Source organism: Oncorhynchus gorbuscha, linkage group LG17 (genome assembly GCF_021184085.1).
Source record: "Oncorhynchus gorbuscha isolate QuinsamMale2020 ecotype Even-year linkage group LG17, OgorEven_v1.0, whole genome shotgun sequence".
NCBI lineage: Eukaryota > Metazoa > Chordata > Actinopteri > Salmoniformes > Salmonidae > Oncorhynchus > Oncorhynchus gorbuscha.
Window position 1 is genome coordinate 27,763,283 of NC_060189.1, and position 17,195 is coordinate 27,780,477.

Genomic DNA, 17,195 nt, shown 5'->3' on the forward strand with positions numbered 1-17,195 from the left:
AAGGTACTGTATGGGACAGAAGCAGGATGTGTTATGAATGAGAAATAAATTAAACACAAAAGCTGCGTCCCAGGTGGCAGTGATCTCTGATAACCTTTAGGCCCCCTGTATTCATCATGGTTCTCCTGGAGACTTCCTCACTTCCTGTCACTGGGCTGAGGAGGAAACCAGCAGGAAGGAGAAGACATGAACACAGCGTTGGCACAACATCAGATAGTCCCAATGTGCCGTCCCTTGGAGGAGCGAAACAATGCAGACATCTGTGCAGGAGCTTTACCTGGTGTGTCTCCAGAGACATGTCAGTGTGTAGAATAGATCATCAACACGACCTCTCACAGAGACACTGGGCACACAGGAAGCCACTCAATGTGTTTTTCAGCGTTGTTGTTGTTTGTGTGAGTCATGACATCCACAGGAAGTATTGGACACAACTTCCTGTGGTCACCCAGCATGAGGGCGCATCCAATTTAGAAGAGAAAGGGGAAAATGCGGAAAGGGAAAGAGGCAAGGGGAGAAGAAGAAAGGAGATAGGAAAGGGAGCATCCACCATCCTTAATTATTCACACATTCTGGGTGTGAACTTTTCGGATCATTGTGCACTGTCTGCAGACATGCTGCAGCTGCATTGTTCACACATAGAGACGGGGTTCTTACAACCTCAGGGCACTACTGCACACAGGGAATGGGGAAAACTGAGAAGTTGTTCCCTTCAGGGGTGTCAGAGTGAGTGGGCCAAGACAAATGAACATGTCAAAAACATCATCCCGAAGCTCTGTCTGCTGCACAATGCAGGCGTTTGCTACATTGCAACATGAGTCCCCCATAACAGACAGGAAAAGGACAAGATGGCTATAGAATCCCACCAAGGGATTCATGAAGACTGCACACGAGGGAGTGTCTAAATGTGCTCAGTTTAGCAAAATTCAGCAGTAACCTTTACTGAATATATTTGTCTTATGTGAACCAGGAGGGGAGTTGATGTGTTTTGTTGTGCCGTATTGGGGGATATTGGAGAGCTTTCTCTGCACACATTTACATCCAAATAAGCCTGAAATGAATATTTCATAGCAACAACTGGGAGATGGAGAGCTTTAGAGTTAAGCAGTCTGATTTGGGTGGTTAAATTCTATTTTTGCCAGTGATCTTTCCAAACATACACTTTTCTCACTCTCCTGCTGTGGGATATAAGCTGTCCATTTCCTAAACACCTGCATAAAATAAAAACCTCACGTAACGCTCCACTGAATTCACCTATTGTCACTTATTATAGAGGTAATGGGCATTAGAGGTGGGTGGTTTTAACATGTCCTCTTGTGTTCATGGGAAAGCATGTAAGCCTACGCATGGAGCCCCAGGCTGGTATGGCATGCCAACACTGCTAGTGCTACTGGAGGGTGAGAGGAGGAAGGGGTGACTGTGATACCGTGCTTATGAGAGTGCCGTTTAACAGCTGACAACACTGACAGCCTGCCCACACGCTACAGTTAATACCAAGCCATTACTTTCCCACACATCCACATAGGCTGACACATTGATCCGCCTGTTGAGAAAGTAACAAGCTTCATTTAGCAGCGCTGTAACTGGCAATTTGGCCACCAGAGAATACCTCCACATGCTATCAACATAGAAACCAATGGCAAGCTAGGTGACAGAGTGGCATTGCTCTCAGCCTGGCTGTGTGTATCCACAGTCAACCTGCTCCTGTCTGCTCTGATATCAGCTCAGACTACAGAGCTGGACCACTGTAGAAATCATGGCTAATTAGCACCAAGGTAAATCCCCAACAGAAAGAGCTCAAATCAATTTGGCCATACTGTGGAAGGGGAGCTCGATTTACGCCGCTTTTCTCACGATCCTTGGGAGCTCTGGGAAGCCAGGCTGATCGTTGTGGAGAGCAGCCCCACTCCCAGAGGTCTCCCTGAGGCTGGATCCCTCCGCACACACACAGCCCCCTCTCTCCACTCCACCCCTCACATCCTGCTCTCCACTCCCCTGCCTCACATCCCTCTCTCCAGACTGACCTAGACATAGACTGGCCATCACATCACTGCTACAGAGACACCCTGCATCATTCTCCCTGCCTGTTAGAACCATTCACCCACCCAAACATACTGAAGAGAATACCCCCTATCCTACCTGCCTACCTACATTATACAGATACATGTGACAGGGCAGGAACCAATGTTCCTATCAGTGATATATTTTCTGTTCAATTTGAATAAACAAATGCTGATACAGTGAAATAAAAATAACTTCTAAACATATTTTTTGAATTATTTTTGAACACGTATAAACACAGAAGTGAATCACGCAGCTGGACAAATTACGGAAGATTTTACATCTGTGTTAACAGAGATTTAGTGCACAGAAACGACGCCACATAGTGTATAGACCTTCACGTACAAAAGCTCTCACCTGAAGAGAATTGAGGGAAACACTTATCAAAACATTGGTTCATACCCTGTCACATTAGCATAATTGAAGAGAATACATCCAACCTGCTCACTAACTGTATAATACATCTCGATCATGACCAGTAAGATACTTACAGTAGAGCCAATGTTATGAAAATACCTTCCAGCTGAATTTCATCTACAATCCACATTAAAGAAACACATTTCCAGCTGTTGTGCTTTCAAACATTTGGTTATTCCCCTCCAGTCCAGGTGACCCAGAACTCGCTGCCAACAGATAGATAGATGTGGGAGAGCTGAGTGGGCGTGGGGTCTTGTCTGTGGGTCCTGTCTTTCGGGACAGCAGAGAGATGCCTGGCCCAAACAGCCTCTGGCACCTGCTATATACAGACACATGATGATCCCCTTCCCCTATACCCACCCACCTGCAAATAGAACAAAACAGCAATCTCTTTCCAAGACAGAAAATCAGAGATGTCACATTTGGAGAGGAGCTAAGGACATTCTTTCATGTGCTTACATACTTCTTTTTATTTGCTTTCTTCTACCCTCTCTAGCGCTTGAACGGTTTAAAGGGAGACCTGCAGACTTCCAGTCATTGCGCTGACGCTAGTTAGCACTGGATCAGTAAACTACCTCTAACTACCTCTAACTACCTCTAACTACCTCTACTCGCACGCAGAGACATTAAAGTGGTATCCACGAGTTCATCTGACTCTGGGAAAGTAGAACAATTGAACATCACAGTATTCCTTTAAGCTACGTCCCCCCCCAAAAAACGTAAGGATTTTGACACGATTGATACTTTTTGTACTACAGCCATGTTTGCATAAAACCTAATGCATTTCGACGGCCATAGACTTTAAGGGTGAAAAATCGAAACAATTCTAGACGCTACTCCTCTTGAAGTGTTTAAGTTGTCAATACCAAACCAACGTTGAAATGTGGCGACTGACCCAACTCAGATCTGTATTCAGATGTTATACTATTTATATTTTTTGGACTATAAGCATTTCACATTTGCATAAATTCACAGGGGTTTGAATGAGTACCATAGGTATACAGAGCTACAACATCAAGTTGAAAACGTTCAAGCTGTCCTCACTTCAAATTCTTTAAAACTTTTATAAACTATAACAATTTTAACATGCCTAAATTAGCATAAAACGTCATGGATTTAATGCCAACCATAAGAACACAGTGGAAGACATTTCAAATGCTACTGCTCTTGAACCATTTCAGCTACAAACAAAATAACAACTTTAACATTTGCATAAAATAACCCACCAACAGTAATAGTAACTGTTCAAGCTAGAGACACCAAACCAACTTTCACATGTTCAGGCTATCCCATCAATCAATCAATCAATCAATCAATCAATCAATCAATCAATCAATCGTTCCATCTACCTACTGGTTCAACTATAACCAGTCACTACCATTACTACTGTAAATACTACTGCAAGCACAAACATTTTCTTTAGGAATTGTACTTTTCTACTATGAAATAGATAACAGTTGTTTGTGGTGGTTTGTGGCTGACAGAGACCTGACCGAGCCGACAGATTCAGAAATCAGACGTTTCATCTCAGGGGAATAACGTGATGTGCAGACCCCCTCCCTCCTGGTCCCAGCAGCTGTGCACACATAATACCATTTACTCAGCCAAATCCAGCCTGTTCTAATTAATTACTGCCTCTTGCAATGAAGAGAGAGAAAAAAAGAGTACCTGAGTATTTACAAGAGGAGACCGTTAGAGCAGCTGTTTGTGCCACGCCCCTCCAATGGTAAAGCTGCTATTGCCTGGATCAACAGAGGAGAGCTAACGCTGCAGCTGGTGCTGGGACTACTCCTCAGACTCCCTCTTTGGAGTCTTGTAGATCGATGCATTGCTCTGTTTTTGTTTATGAAGCTATTTTACCAAATCTCCTGTTGTGCCTAACACCATTAATAGCCTTAAGACATATGAGTTACCATACCCAGTCTTAGGGGTGGCTAACTCTGGAAATTCCTTCGGTCTCTTCAGAGTTAGGTAAATCAGCTTTTAGTTTTGTCCCACAGGGCACAAGCTCATTGAATCAACGTTGTTTCAATGTAATTTGTCAACGTATTGCGATGTGGAACCAAACACAACATTAGTTTTGTAATACAGAAAATAGACAAAAGTTAATACTATCTTACAAACTAATGTAACAGTATTTAATCAACCTTAAAAAGAGTAAGACACCCATGGCCACATTGAGATGAACCTTCTATAACTATAAATGTCTTCTTATGTAATTATAGCAAGCGTCCATGGTCAAGATAGCATGCAAAGATTGCAGGTTTATGGAGAACTTCTGTGGCGATCAGGTCTGTGCAGAATCTCAAACGGCATTAATTTATCACTTACACTATTTTTCTTTTAATGTAATCTCAACTGAAATCCAGGCTATTTGGTTGTACTAATAGATGAAGCACAGTGATAACACATGAAGTTGTTGTGTAAATACAAACTATCTGACATTGCAATCCCATTGGCACTTTATTGGCACTTTATTGTCCTTTTAAATGGTTGAATGTGCAACGATAACACATTGATATGACAACCAAAAATCAGACATTGTTTTTCCATTGGAATTAGGTTGTGCTGTTAAATGGTTGAAAGCATAGTGATAAGCAAACAAGATAATGGTCACCCAGAGATGGTTCTCCAAGTGGCTGGTGACATTAAATCTGGAAAACAAATCTGTTCTACCAGCATGTCACCGGAGGCAAAATAACTCTGGATCACCTCCACACACAGACGCAGACAAAGCTCTCCCTCGCCCTCCAATTGGCACTATCCTCCTGATTCCTTTTTCCAAGTAAAAACGAAAAAAGGAAGTACCAATGACATGCTCTAATACAGACGTGGTCCTATGAAGCGGATGCTAAAGAACAGGACTGCATCCGATAGTATTAAGGAGTTTACCTCATCGGTCACCGTTCATTAATAAGTGCATCGATGACATCATCCCCACAGTGACAGTATGTACATATCCCAACCAGAAGCCATGGATTATAGGAAACATTCACACTGAGCTAAAGGCTAGAGCTGCCATTTTCAAGGAGTGGGACACTAACCCAGACACTTATAAGTTATCCTGCTATGCCCTCCAATGAACCATCAAACAGGCAAAGGATCAATACAGAACTAAGATCAAATCCTACTACACCGGCTCTGATGCTCGTCGGATGCACTGACACTCTTTGGAGGGCTTGCAAACTATCACGGATTACAAAGGGAAACCCAGCCGCGAGCCGACAGACAACATTTTTAACATCTCCCTGACCCAGTCTGTAATACCAACATGTTTTAAGCAGACCACATAGTCCCTGTGCCCAAGAATGCCCAGGAACCTGTCTAAATGGCTATCACACCTTAGCACTCACATCTGTAGCGATGAAATGCTTTGAAAGGCTGATCATGGCTCACATCAACGCCATCATCACAGACACCCTGGACCCACTCCAGTTTACATACTGCTTTCAATTTGCATACCGCCCAAACAGATCCACAGATTACGCAATCTCTATTGCACTCCATACTGCCCTTTCCCATCTGGACAAAAGGAACACCTACGTGAGAATGCTGTTCATTGATTACAGCTCAGCGTTCAACACCATAGTGACCTTCAAGCTCATCACTAAGCTAAGCACCCTCCCTCTGCAACTGGATCCTGGCCTTCGTGACGGCCGCCCCAGGAGGTGAGGGTAGGCAACAACACATTTGCCATATTGACCCTCAACACGGGGGACCCTCAGGGGTGCATACTTAGTCACCTCCTGTACTCCCTGTTCACCCGCAACCGTGTGGCAGCGCATAACTCCAATACCATCATTAAGTTAACTGATGACACAACGGTGGTAGGCCTGATCACCGATGACGATGAGACAGCCTACAGGGAGGAGGTAAGAGACCTGGCAGTGTGGTGCAAGGACAACAACCTCTTCTACAACGTAAGCAAGACAAAGGAGCTGATTGTGGACTACAGGAAACTGAGGGCCGAGCACACCCCCATCCAAGTTCCTCGGTGTCCACAGCACTTAGAAGTGCTGCTAAATAGTCTGGGTAGCTGGTTAACTGTTTAACTATCTGCATTCACCCTTTTTGCACTAACTATTTTGGCTCATCATATACTGTACACTGCTGTTACTGTTTATTCAATATCCTGTTGCCTAGTCATTTTATCCCTAGCTATATGTACATATCTACCTGAATTATATCGTACCCTTGCACATCGACTCAGTACTGGTACCCCGTGTATATAGCCACGTTATCGTTACTCATTGGTTATTTATTCTTCATATTATAATAGCTCTATTTCTTTTCTGATTATTTCTCTCTGCATTGTTGGGAAGTTAGTGAGAATTTCACTGTTAGTTTATACCCGTTGTTTAAGAAACATGTGACAAATACAATTTGATTTGACACCACATTGGGAATTCAACAAACTTCTGTGGGTGAATAAAGGTTGACATTTCATTGATCGACAATAATACCAAATATTACCCACATTTCCACATTAAAATGATGTGGTGTGCCCAGTGGGTTTGCACCTTACTTGTGGAATAATATCCAAAAATGTGATGAATTGGTGCCTCTAGGGCATTTCAGGTGGCTGATTGACCTTTTTAACGAAGAATGTGTTTGTTTTCTGTGACTGTGTTTGTATCTCTGTTTGTCTTTTCATATTGTATTGCTGTGTATATTTTGTAGTTCCAGGGCTCATCTGCAAAATAAAGGTTAAATAAAAAATTCTATAAAATGTTGGGGTGGCAGGTAGTAGTGGTTAGAGCGTTGGGCCAGAAAGGTTGCTAGATCGAATCCCCGAGTTGACAATGTAAAAATCTGTTATTCTGCCCCTGAACAAGGTAGTTAAACCCACTGCTCCTAGGCCGCCATTGTAAATAAGAATTTACAAGAACTTAAGAACTAACTAGAAGAGTTAAATCAAGGTCAAATAAATATACAGTGGGGCAAAAAAAGTATTTAGTCAGCCACCAATTGTGCAAGTTCTCCCACTTAAAAATATGAGAGAGGTCTGTCATTTTCATCATAGGTACACTTCAACTATGACAGACAAAATGAGAGAGAAGAAAAATCCAGCAAATCACATTGTAGGATTTTTAATGAATTTATTTGCAAATTATGGTGGAAAATAAGTATTTGGTCACCTACAAACAAGCAAGATTTTTGTCTCTCACAGACCTGTAAATTCTTCTTTAAGAGGCTCCTCTTTCTTCCACTGTATTAATGGCACCTGTTTGAACTTGTTATCAGTATAAAAGACACCTGTCCACAACCTCAAACAGTCACACTCCAAACGCCACTATGTCCAAGACCAAAGAGCTGTCAAAGGACACCAGAAACAAAATTGTAGACCTGCACCAGTCTGGGAAGACTGAATCTGCAATAGGAAAGCAGCTTGGTTTGAAGAAATCAACTGTGGGAGCAATTATTAGGAAATGGAAGACATACAAGACCACTGATAATCTCCCTCGACCTGGGGCTCCACGCAAGATCTCACCCCGTGGGGTCAAAATGATCACAAGAACGGTGAGCAAAAATCCCAGAACCACACGGGTGGACCTAGTGAATGACCTGCAGAGAGCGGTGACCAAAGTTACAAAGCCTACCATCAGTAACACACTACACCGCCAGCGACTCAAATCCTGCAGTGCCAGACGTGTCCCCCTGCTTAAGCCAGTACATGTCCAGGCCCGTCTGAAGTTTGCTAGAGAGCATTTGGATGATCCAGAAGAAGATTGTGAGAATGTCATATGGTCAGATGAAACCAAAATATAACTTTTTGGTAAAAACTCAACTCGTCGTGTTTGGAGGACAAAGAATGCTGAGTTGCATCCAAAGAACACCATACCTACTGTGATGCATGGGGCTGGAAACATTATGCTTTGGGGCTGTTTTTCTGCAAAGGGACCAGGACGACTGATCCGGGTAAAGGAAAGAATGGGGCCATGTATCGTGAGATTTTGAGTGAAAACCTCCTTCCATCAGCAAGGGCATTGAAGATGAAACGTGGCTGGGTCTTTCAGCATGACAATGATTCCAAATACACCGCCCAGGCAATGAAGGAGTGGCTTCGTAAGAAGCATTTCAAGGTCCTGGAGTGGCCTAGCCAGTCTCCAGATCTCAACCCTATAGAAAACCCCGTACCTACGATGAAAATTACATGCTCACTTAAAAACATGCTCACTTAAAAACTGCATTTTGTGTTTACTTGGGTTTCTTTGTGTAATTTTAAAATTATTTTGATGATCTGAAACATTTAAGTGTGACAAATGTGCAAAAAAAATAAAAAATCAGGAAGGGGCAAATACTTTTTCACAGCACTGTATATATATATATATATATATATATATATATATATATATATATATACATAAATATATCATATATACATACATATATATATATATATATATACACACACACACACACACACACACACACACACACACACACACACACACACACACACACACACACACACACACACACACACACACACACACACACACACACACACACACACACACACACTCACATGCCAGCGCATGTCTAGACAAAACAAAATAATCAAAGATCCAAACAAGTACGCAGGCAGATCTACAGACAGACAAGCAGACAATCATATGGAGAATGATATAAACAGACAACTACTAGGCAATATACAGCCCTGGCAGATAGTGTGTTGGACAGGCTCTGTGTGTCTCTTGTAGTTCCCATTATTCTCTCCTGTCTCAGTCTTTCCCATTTTTTCTATCTATCCCTCTGCTTTCTGTCTTCCTCTGCAATGTTATGTATGCCAGTTCTCATCCAGATCGGAGCTTGGACAGATGGTCACGAGCAAATGTGTTTACTTCCACTCTGTTCCCAACAAAACGAGCAGATGCCTGCATGACTGTCTCCACATTAATGGTGCTAATAATGAAACAGAGCTGAGCTGATGGGGGAACAGCAGAACGTGGATGGGACTGAAGTTAGGATAGAGTCAACCCTCACCTTGTACCTCACTGCAGAAACGGAATGTACAGTAAACAGGCTAGACTAGGACTGCAGTATCGGACAGTTTCTCATTCCCACAGGCATACACACACACGTCATACACACACCCTATGCTATAAGCATACATCAACATATCCACACATTGATGATTAAAAATGTCAAACCCATTTGATTGGCACCTACAGTAGCACTTGATTTATGGTATGAAATGCAATTAGCTGTACACTGACTGTGTATACAGTATGCAAACAAATAGAGTGTGGGATATAATCCCCAATTAGTCTAATTTAAATATTACCATAATTCTGCCAGTGTGTGGGACCAATGTGGGCTACCTGCTAATTAGCTGTTAAAAAGAGAAATCATGATTTATTATGGCTGATATGGATTATTGTTGTGTTGAGCTAAGTGTGGGTTTATATCATGAGCACGTCCTTGAGGAAAAGCCCATCAAACAAGAAATTGAAAAGTCTTACTGTAGCCAATCAAATAAACAATATCCACCATGGACAGCACATAGACTCCAATGGCGGGGGATGATTGGTTTATCTTTATCAGATCTCTGCTACAGTATTTCCAGGCTGTCAATATTGAGAATCTGGATGACTGGCAATCTATTTAGTCAACTTTACAACCATCAAGTAAACATGATGATTGGGAATATATGTAGAATAGAGTAGCATAGTTAAATAAAGGTAAAAAACATTTTTTATTTAAAAATGATATTAATCCTTCAGAAGCAGCACATCTTGATTTGGCCTATATTCAGGCAGATATTCGGTCTCCCTAAGAGACACTCCATGGTTCTCTCATTCCCTTGACTTCTTTAAATTGCAAAGCAGATACCAAACAGAATATAAATTAGCAGCCATAAATATCTGAATATTTATGACATTAGGGAGAACATGGAGGATTTAGAAGATTGTCTTACACGCTACATTCCTCAGAAGGCGGCTTCTATATTGTTCTATTGGCTGCTGTGGTTAGTTTCTCTTGTTGCGAGTGTATAGATGACTGTGTGAGTAGGCAATAGCTGTGCAGGGAATGGGAATGCACTTAGAGTGACTTAACATTGGTGTGTTATTTCACTGAAAGGAGCCATGATCAACTAAAGGAACATGAAGTGCTTACGGCAGGTCAGTAGGTGGGAGATATAAAAACACCAGTGAAATGCTATTGTCCTCCATGGCCAATCAGCATGCTCCCTGGGTAGATATCATTATCATGTCAACTGGAGCATCTCATCTTCTCTGATTGCCACTCAGTTTTTTTGGGGGGGTTGGAAGGTTACCCTCTCTGACTCCTCTCTCCCCACATAAATAAAATACGAGTTTACTATAGAATACAACAGTACTTACTCTAGAATGATGTTATAAACTGTAGTATACTGTAGAATACTATACTACACACTGCAGCATACTGTATACCTGATTATGTGTAGTACTTACTATATAATGTTGTAGTATACTGTAGGATACTTTAGTAAATACTACAGTATAGTACATACCACAAAAACACTAGAGTAATTAATATATTATATAGTACAGTAGTTAATTTGCCTGCCCATTCCCCTCCCCCATATCTCAATTTGTGCCATCTATAACTGAGAAACCTGCATGCCAAATATAGAGAATATATTGTGTTCCCTACAGATAAAAAAAAGGGCTGAAGCTCTGAGCTGTCCACTCAGACCTCAGTCTTACCTACCTACCGATGGAAAATTTGCTCTTTGAGTATTTTTTCCCAGGGGGTTACCTCAAGGAGCGGGGCGGCAGGGTAGCCTAGTGGTTAGAGCGTTGGACTAGTAACCGGAAGGTTGCAAGTTCAAATCCCCGAGCTGACAAGGTACAAATCTGTCGTTCTGCCCCTGAACAGGCAGTTAACCCACTGTTCCTAGGCCGTCATTGAAAATAAGAATTGGTTCTTAACTGACTTGCCTGGTTAAATAAAGGTAAAAATAAAATTTTGAAAAAAATAAAAAGGAGAAAGGCCCCACTTCTATGTCAAAGATAAAACAAAAACACTATGATAAATACTACAGTAATGTCTGCAGAAACACTACAGTATACTACAGTCCACAAAAACACTACATCATTACCATAGTATACACTACCGTTTATACTGGTCAGCAGAATACCACCCTGCATCCCACTGCTGGCTTGCTTCTGAAGCTATGCAGGGTTGGTCCTGGTTGGAGAAAAGAACCCTTTTATCTGGTCTAAAAAAATATCCCACTGCCCAGGGCAGTGATTGGGGACATTGCCCTGTGTAGGGTGCAGTCTTTCGGATGAGACGTTAAACGAGTGTCCTGACTCTATGCGGTCACTAAAGATCCCATGGCACTTATTGTAAGAGTAGGGATGTTAACCTCGGTGTCCTGGAAAAATGACCAATCATCCCCAGCTGATTGGGGATGATTACAATTGGCTCATTCCTCTTCCATGTAACTATTTCCCAGGTCGTTGCTGTAAATGAGAATGTATTCTCAGTCAACTTACCTGGTACAATAACGGTTAAATATAAATAAAAACTATAGTAAACTGTAAACACTACAGTATACAACAGTCATGTCTGCAAAACTACAGTATTCACTTTAGGGCGCAAAAACACTACAGTCAATACTATAGTACTTTTAGTGTGGGTCTGTACTGGTTGTTACAGCATGAGCCCATCCCAGTGCCTGCCTGTCTGTAGAATAACACTTATTATACCCGCACAGGCAATTAGAGTAAAGACCACAGGCACAAATATCCTCCTACTATGACGACCTATTGCTCCTCCTTAGTTACTCCTCCTTCCTCCCTCCTGTCAGTCTCAGGGACATGCCGTGACAAGGCAGAGGCTTATGGAGCAGAGTAAGGTAGCAAAACAATCAATCAAATTTCAATCAAATTTATTTATAAAGCCCTTCTTACACCACAAACAGCAAGCAATGCAGATGTAGAAGCACGGTGTCTAGGAAAAACGCCCTCGAAAGAAACTACCTGAGAGCTACACTAAACACACAACTAATAGATACGTAACATACAGTAAACACACAGATACATAACATACAGTAAACACACAGATACATAACATACAGTAAACACACAGATACATAACATACAGTAAACACACAGATACATAACATACAGTAAACACACAGATACATAACATACAGTAAACACACAGATACATAACATACAGTAAACACACAGATACATAACATACAGTAAACACACAGATACATAACATACAGTAAACACACAGATACATAACATACAGTAAACACACAACTAATAGATACGTAACATACAGTAAACACACAGATACATAACATACAGTAAACACACAGATACATAACATACAGTAAACACACAGATACGTAACATACAGTAAACACACAGATACATAACATACAGTAAACACACAGATACATAACATACAGTAAACACACAGATACATAACATACAGTAAACACACAGATACGTAACATACAGTAAACACACAGATACATAACATACAGTAAACACACAGATACATAACATACAGTAAACACACAGATACGTAACATACAGTAAACACACAGATACATAACATACAGTAAACACACAGATACATAACATACAGTAAACACACAGATACATAACATACAGTAAACACACAGATACATAACATACAGTAAACACACAGATACGTAACATACAGTAAACACACAGATACATAACATACAGTAAACACACAGATACATAACATACAGTAAACACACAGATACATAACATACAGTAAACACACAGATACATAACATACACTAAACACACAACTAATAGATACGTAACATACAGTAAACACACAGATACATAACATACAGTAAACACACAGATACATAACATACAGTAAACACACAGATACATAACATACAGTAAACACACAGATACGTAACATACAGTAAACACACAGATACATAACATACAGTAAACACACAGATACATAACATACAGTAAACACACAGATACATAACATACAGTAAACACACAGATACGTAACATACAGTAAACACACAGATACATAACATACAGTAAACACACAGATACATAACATACAGTAAACACACAGATACGTAACATACAGTAAACACACAGATACATAACATACAGTAAACACACAGATACATAACATACAGTAAACACACAGATACATAACATACAGTAAACACACAGATACGTAACATACAGTAAACACACAGATACATAACATACAGTAAACACACAGATACGTAACATACAGTAAACACACAGATACATAACATACAGTAAACACACAGATACATAACATACAGTAAACACACAGATACATAACATACAGTAAAACCACAATGAGAAAGATTTAGAACAGAGAAGATGAAATTCTGTGTGTGTGTCCCACAGAGAGCCTGCTGAGAGAGAGATGGCGCTCCAGAGTTGGAGCCTTGGACACCCCAAGGTTCTCACAGTCATGCCTCAGCTTGGCTCACTGGAGCAGGTTATCAGTGTGCTCGGCAAGGCTCTGCTCTGTGGCTCTCTTAGTCAGTCAGTGTGGCTGTCAGAGATCCTATAGCAACCAACCTGTTCATCTTCTCAATTCAGCCCCCATGCTGGAACAGCCAGAGGCTGTAGAGCGGAGCCCGCCAATCCTGTTCCTGGAGAGCTACTCTCCTGTAGGTTTTCGCTCCAACCCCAGCTGTAACTATCCTAATTCAGCTTATCAACCGGGAAATGATTCGAATCAAGGGTGCTAGATTAGGGTCCGAGTGAAAACCTACAGAAAGGTAACTCTCCAGATACTAAGTTGGAGAGCCCTGCTGTAGAGCCATCACCATGCACTGTGCCACTTCAGGATGGAGCACAGTGGTGGGTGAAGCAGAGAGAGGAGCGGGGGCTGGTGAGAGAGGTGGATAGATGGCGGATGGAAATGAGGTGGTCAGACACAGGGACAGCATACTGGGCAGGCTTGGGGGTACACTGGCCAGAGTGACCAGCCAAGGCAGAGCAGAGCTGGCAGAGAAAAAAGACCACATCTGGTTGGCTGCTGTCCACTTTCTCACTCGGTGCCTGTAGGCCCCAAGCCAGAGGACAAATCCCAGTACTTCAGGTACATAACAGGTGGCCCAGATGACAATACATTATCTAGGGAACTGAGATCATCACTGGATGTCAAAGTAACTGAACAACATGGAGATATGAAGTGACATGTTATCCTTGTAGCCATCCAGACTGGAAAAACTAAACGCCGCACCAAAGGCTGGGAAAAGAAGGTTGTAAGGATCCATTCATACACCAAGTCAGTGAATGCTTTTTGTATTATAATGTTCTGTGTGTACAGTCATACAAACGTGAGATGGTTGTGGTTCACCGCCTGGTCTGGGATAAATGATTTATCTGCTGTGGGTGTCTGGGGGACGGGCGGTGTGTGTCCACAGGAGTCTGGATGCAGCTGTGATGAAGAGGATGAGGAGGAGAACCTGTTGTATGGGACCTGAGAGAGAACGGGTCTCTCAGCTCATCTCATCTCTCTCAGGCCCTGCCTGTCTGGGTGGCTCTCAGCCCAGATCCACCAAATAATGTGTGTGTATGTGTGTGTGTGTGTGTATTAGAGCTTGTGGACACACAGCTGCATGAGGCTGGAGGTTTCCAGGCCTGGTTCCCAAGGGCACCCTGATGAAGCATCGCCTGGCCTGCATGGAGGGAGGAGGGGAGACGGAAGGAGAGGAGAGGGGGAATGAGTCTGGCAGCTGTATGGAGGTCGGCCTATCTCTAGCCCTCACACTGCAGTCTCATGAGCCAAACCCTGCTGAATGATCCACAGTGAACACCTGCCCATGTACCAGTGTCTGGGACTCTCTAAGATAACACTGCACACAGTATATAATTGGGGATGCTCTAAGACACCTCGTCTATGAGCTAAAGGCTAACACTACATCTGGAGATGGTTGAATAGACCCCCTCCGACCATTCTAACCCCCACCCCCACGAGCGCCAGATAGATGAAGCCCTTATAGAAAGAGAACAGAGCCCACATGGTCTGTTTAATCAGAATCATCCCTGTCCCCCTCTGTTCCAACCCTCTAATCAAGAGCCAGGTGTTCAACCTGTGCTCCAGTCAGTTCCCTCACCCCTTCTTTGTCTACCCCTCTTTCAATCTGTCTCAGCCTCTTTCTCTCTCCTCCTATCCCTCTGCTCTCACAGGTGGTTTTGTGCAGGGCCCTAACCCTGTAATTAAACAGTGTCTTCCACCTGCACTACATAATTACATCTGGCTGGAGAGGATTATAAAGCTACTAGGCTAGCTGGAACACAACACAACACTGGAGCTCTGGGAGTTGATAAGGGCACCAGGCTCTGACCCCACACTGAGACCCATTTGTGTGGGTGCACTCAGGGGGAGGGCAGAGGAAGCATTAGTGGGCTCACAGATCAGATGAGGGGCGGTAGGTTGGTACAGACAGGTACACACTCACATACGCATGTACACACAAAGCTGGGGGTCTGGTAGATCTAATTTCTCTCAATAGCTGCAGTAAATGTGAGTGTGGGGGTATCTGACGGACGAGTTTGGTCTGTGTGTGTGTTAGCAAGGGGCTAGCATTGGAGTTGTTGCCACAGATGAGGTTCAGTAATCCCTTGATGAATTCAATTACAGAGATGGGACCATACATCAAAACTGAGCCCACAGCTGAAGTCAAACTCATCTGTAGCCGCAGAGAAACTATTTAGCCCTCCTCCTCCACATGCTGTTTACAGAGACGAGCATGAGGCCAAAAGTTGGAGGATTTATGTTATGTGAATTACAGGACGACAGAAGCTCTAGCTGCCGCTTGGACTCCATGCTATCCTTCCCAAAGCCAAGCTCGGCCGGGTGCCTAGCAGTGTTTCTCTCTCCACTATTATTACAGAAGTGAATCAAGACCTATATCTGTTACAGAAATAAAACATATCTTTGGATGTTAAACTCATTATTGTAATGTAAGGCTACTCTTAACACTTTCATGTCCTTCACAGATCACTCTCATCCAATATGTCACAGTCATACCTGTATGAAGATGACAACATCAGTCTATGAAAATCTCCATCATCTCCGACGACAATGCCTATAATGGCTATTCAGAGGAACAGAATACACCCACATTCCACACTGGACAGAACAGCCTACAGCAGGGAAGTTGGTGTAGAATGAGGTTACAAAGAGAGGGTGAAGGAATCCCTTTAAGCTAAGGTCCTAGGAAATAATTGGGGTGAGGGAGCCAGGAGGGGGAATCAAAGTGCTGATGCAGGAAAAGGCAGAATGGAGTGGAGGGAGTTTAAGGCAGGTGGGATTATTAGGGAAATGATTCTGGCAGAGCAGCAGCAGCAGAGTCCGAGCAGCCAGGGCCGGGCCCAGCAAGGTGCCTTTGAGCTCTGCTGCCCTGAGGTGGAGTTAACGCCGCTGCTAAACTGCAGCTGTCAGAGAGAGAGGAGGAGGGGAGGGTCATGCTGAGGCTGCTGCTGCCTTCATGTGTGTTCATCTGCCTGGGGTATGAGTGGGGAGAGTTGGAAACAGAGAGGGGGAGGAAGAGGAGGAATGGGCCTCTTCTCTTCACCTCTCTTGAATCTACCTCACAGCACTGCCAGAGGCCCTCTCCAAAAGTCTCATCGGCATTAGAAAAATTGCCTTTTAGTAAACTAGCATAAAAACATGTTGAAGAATGAATCCACAGGGCCTCTGCGCCTCTGGTA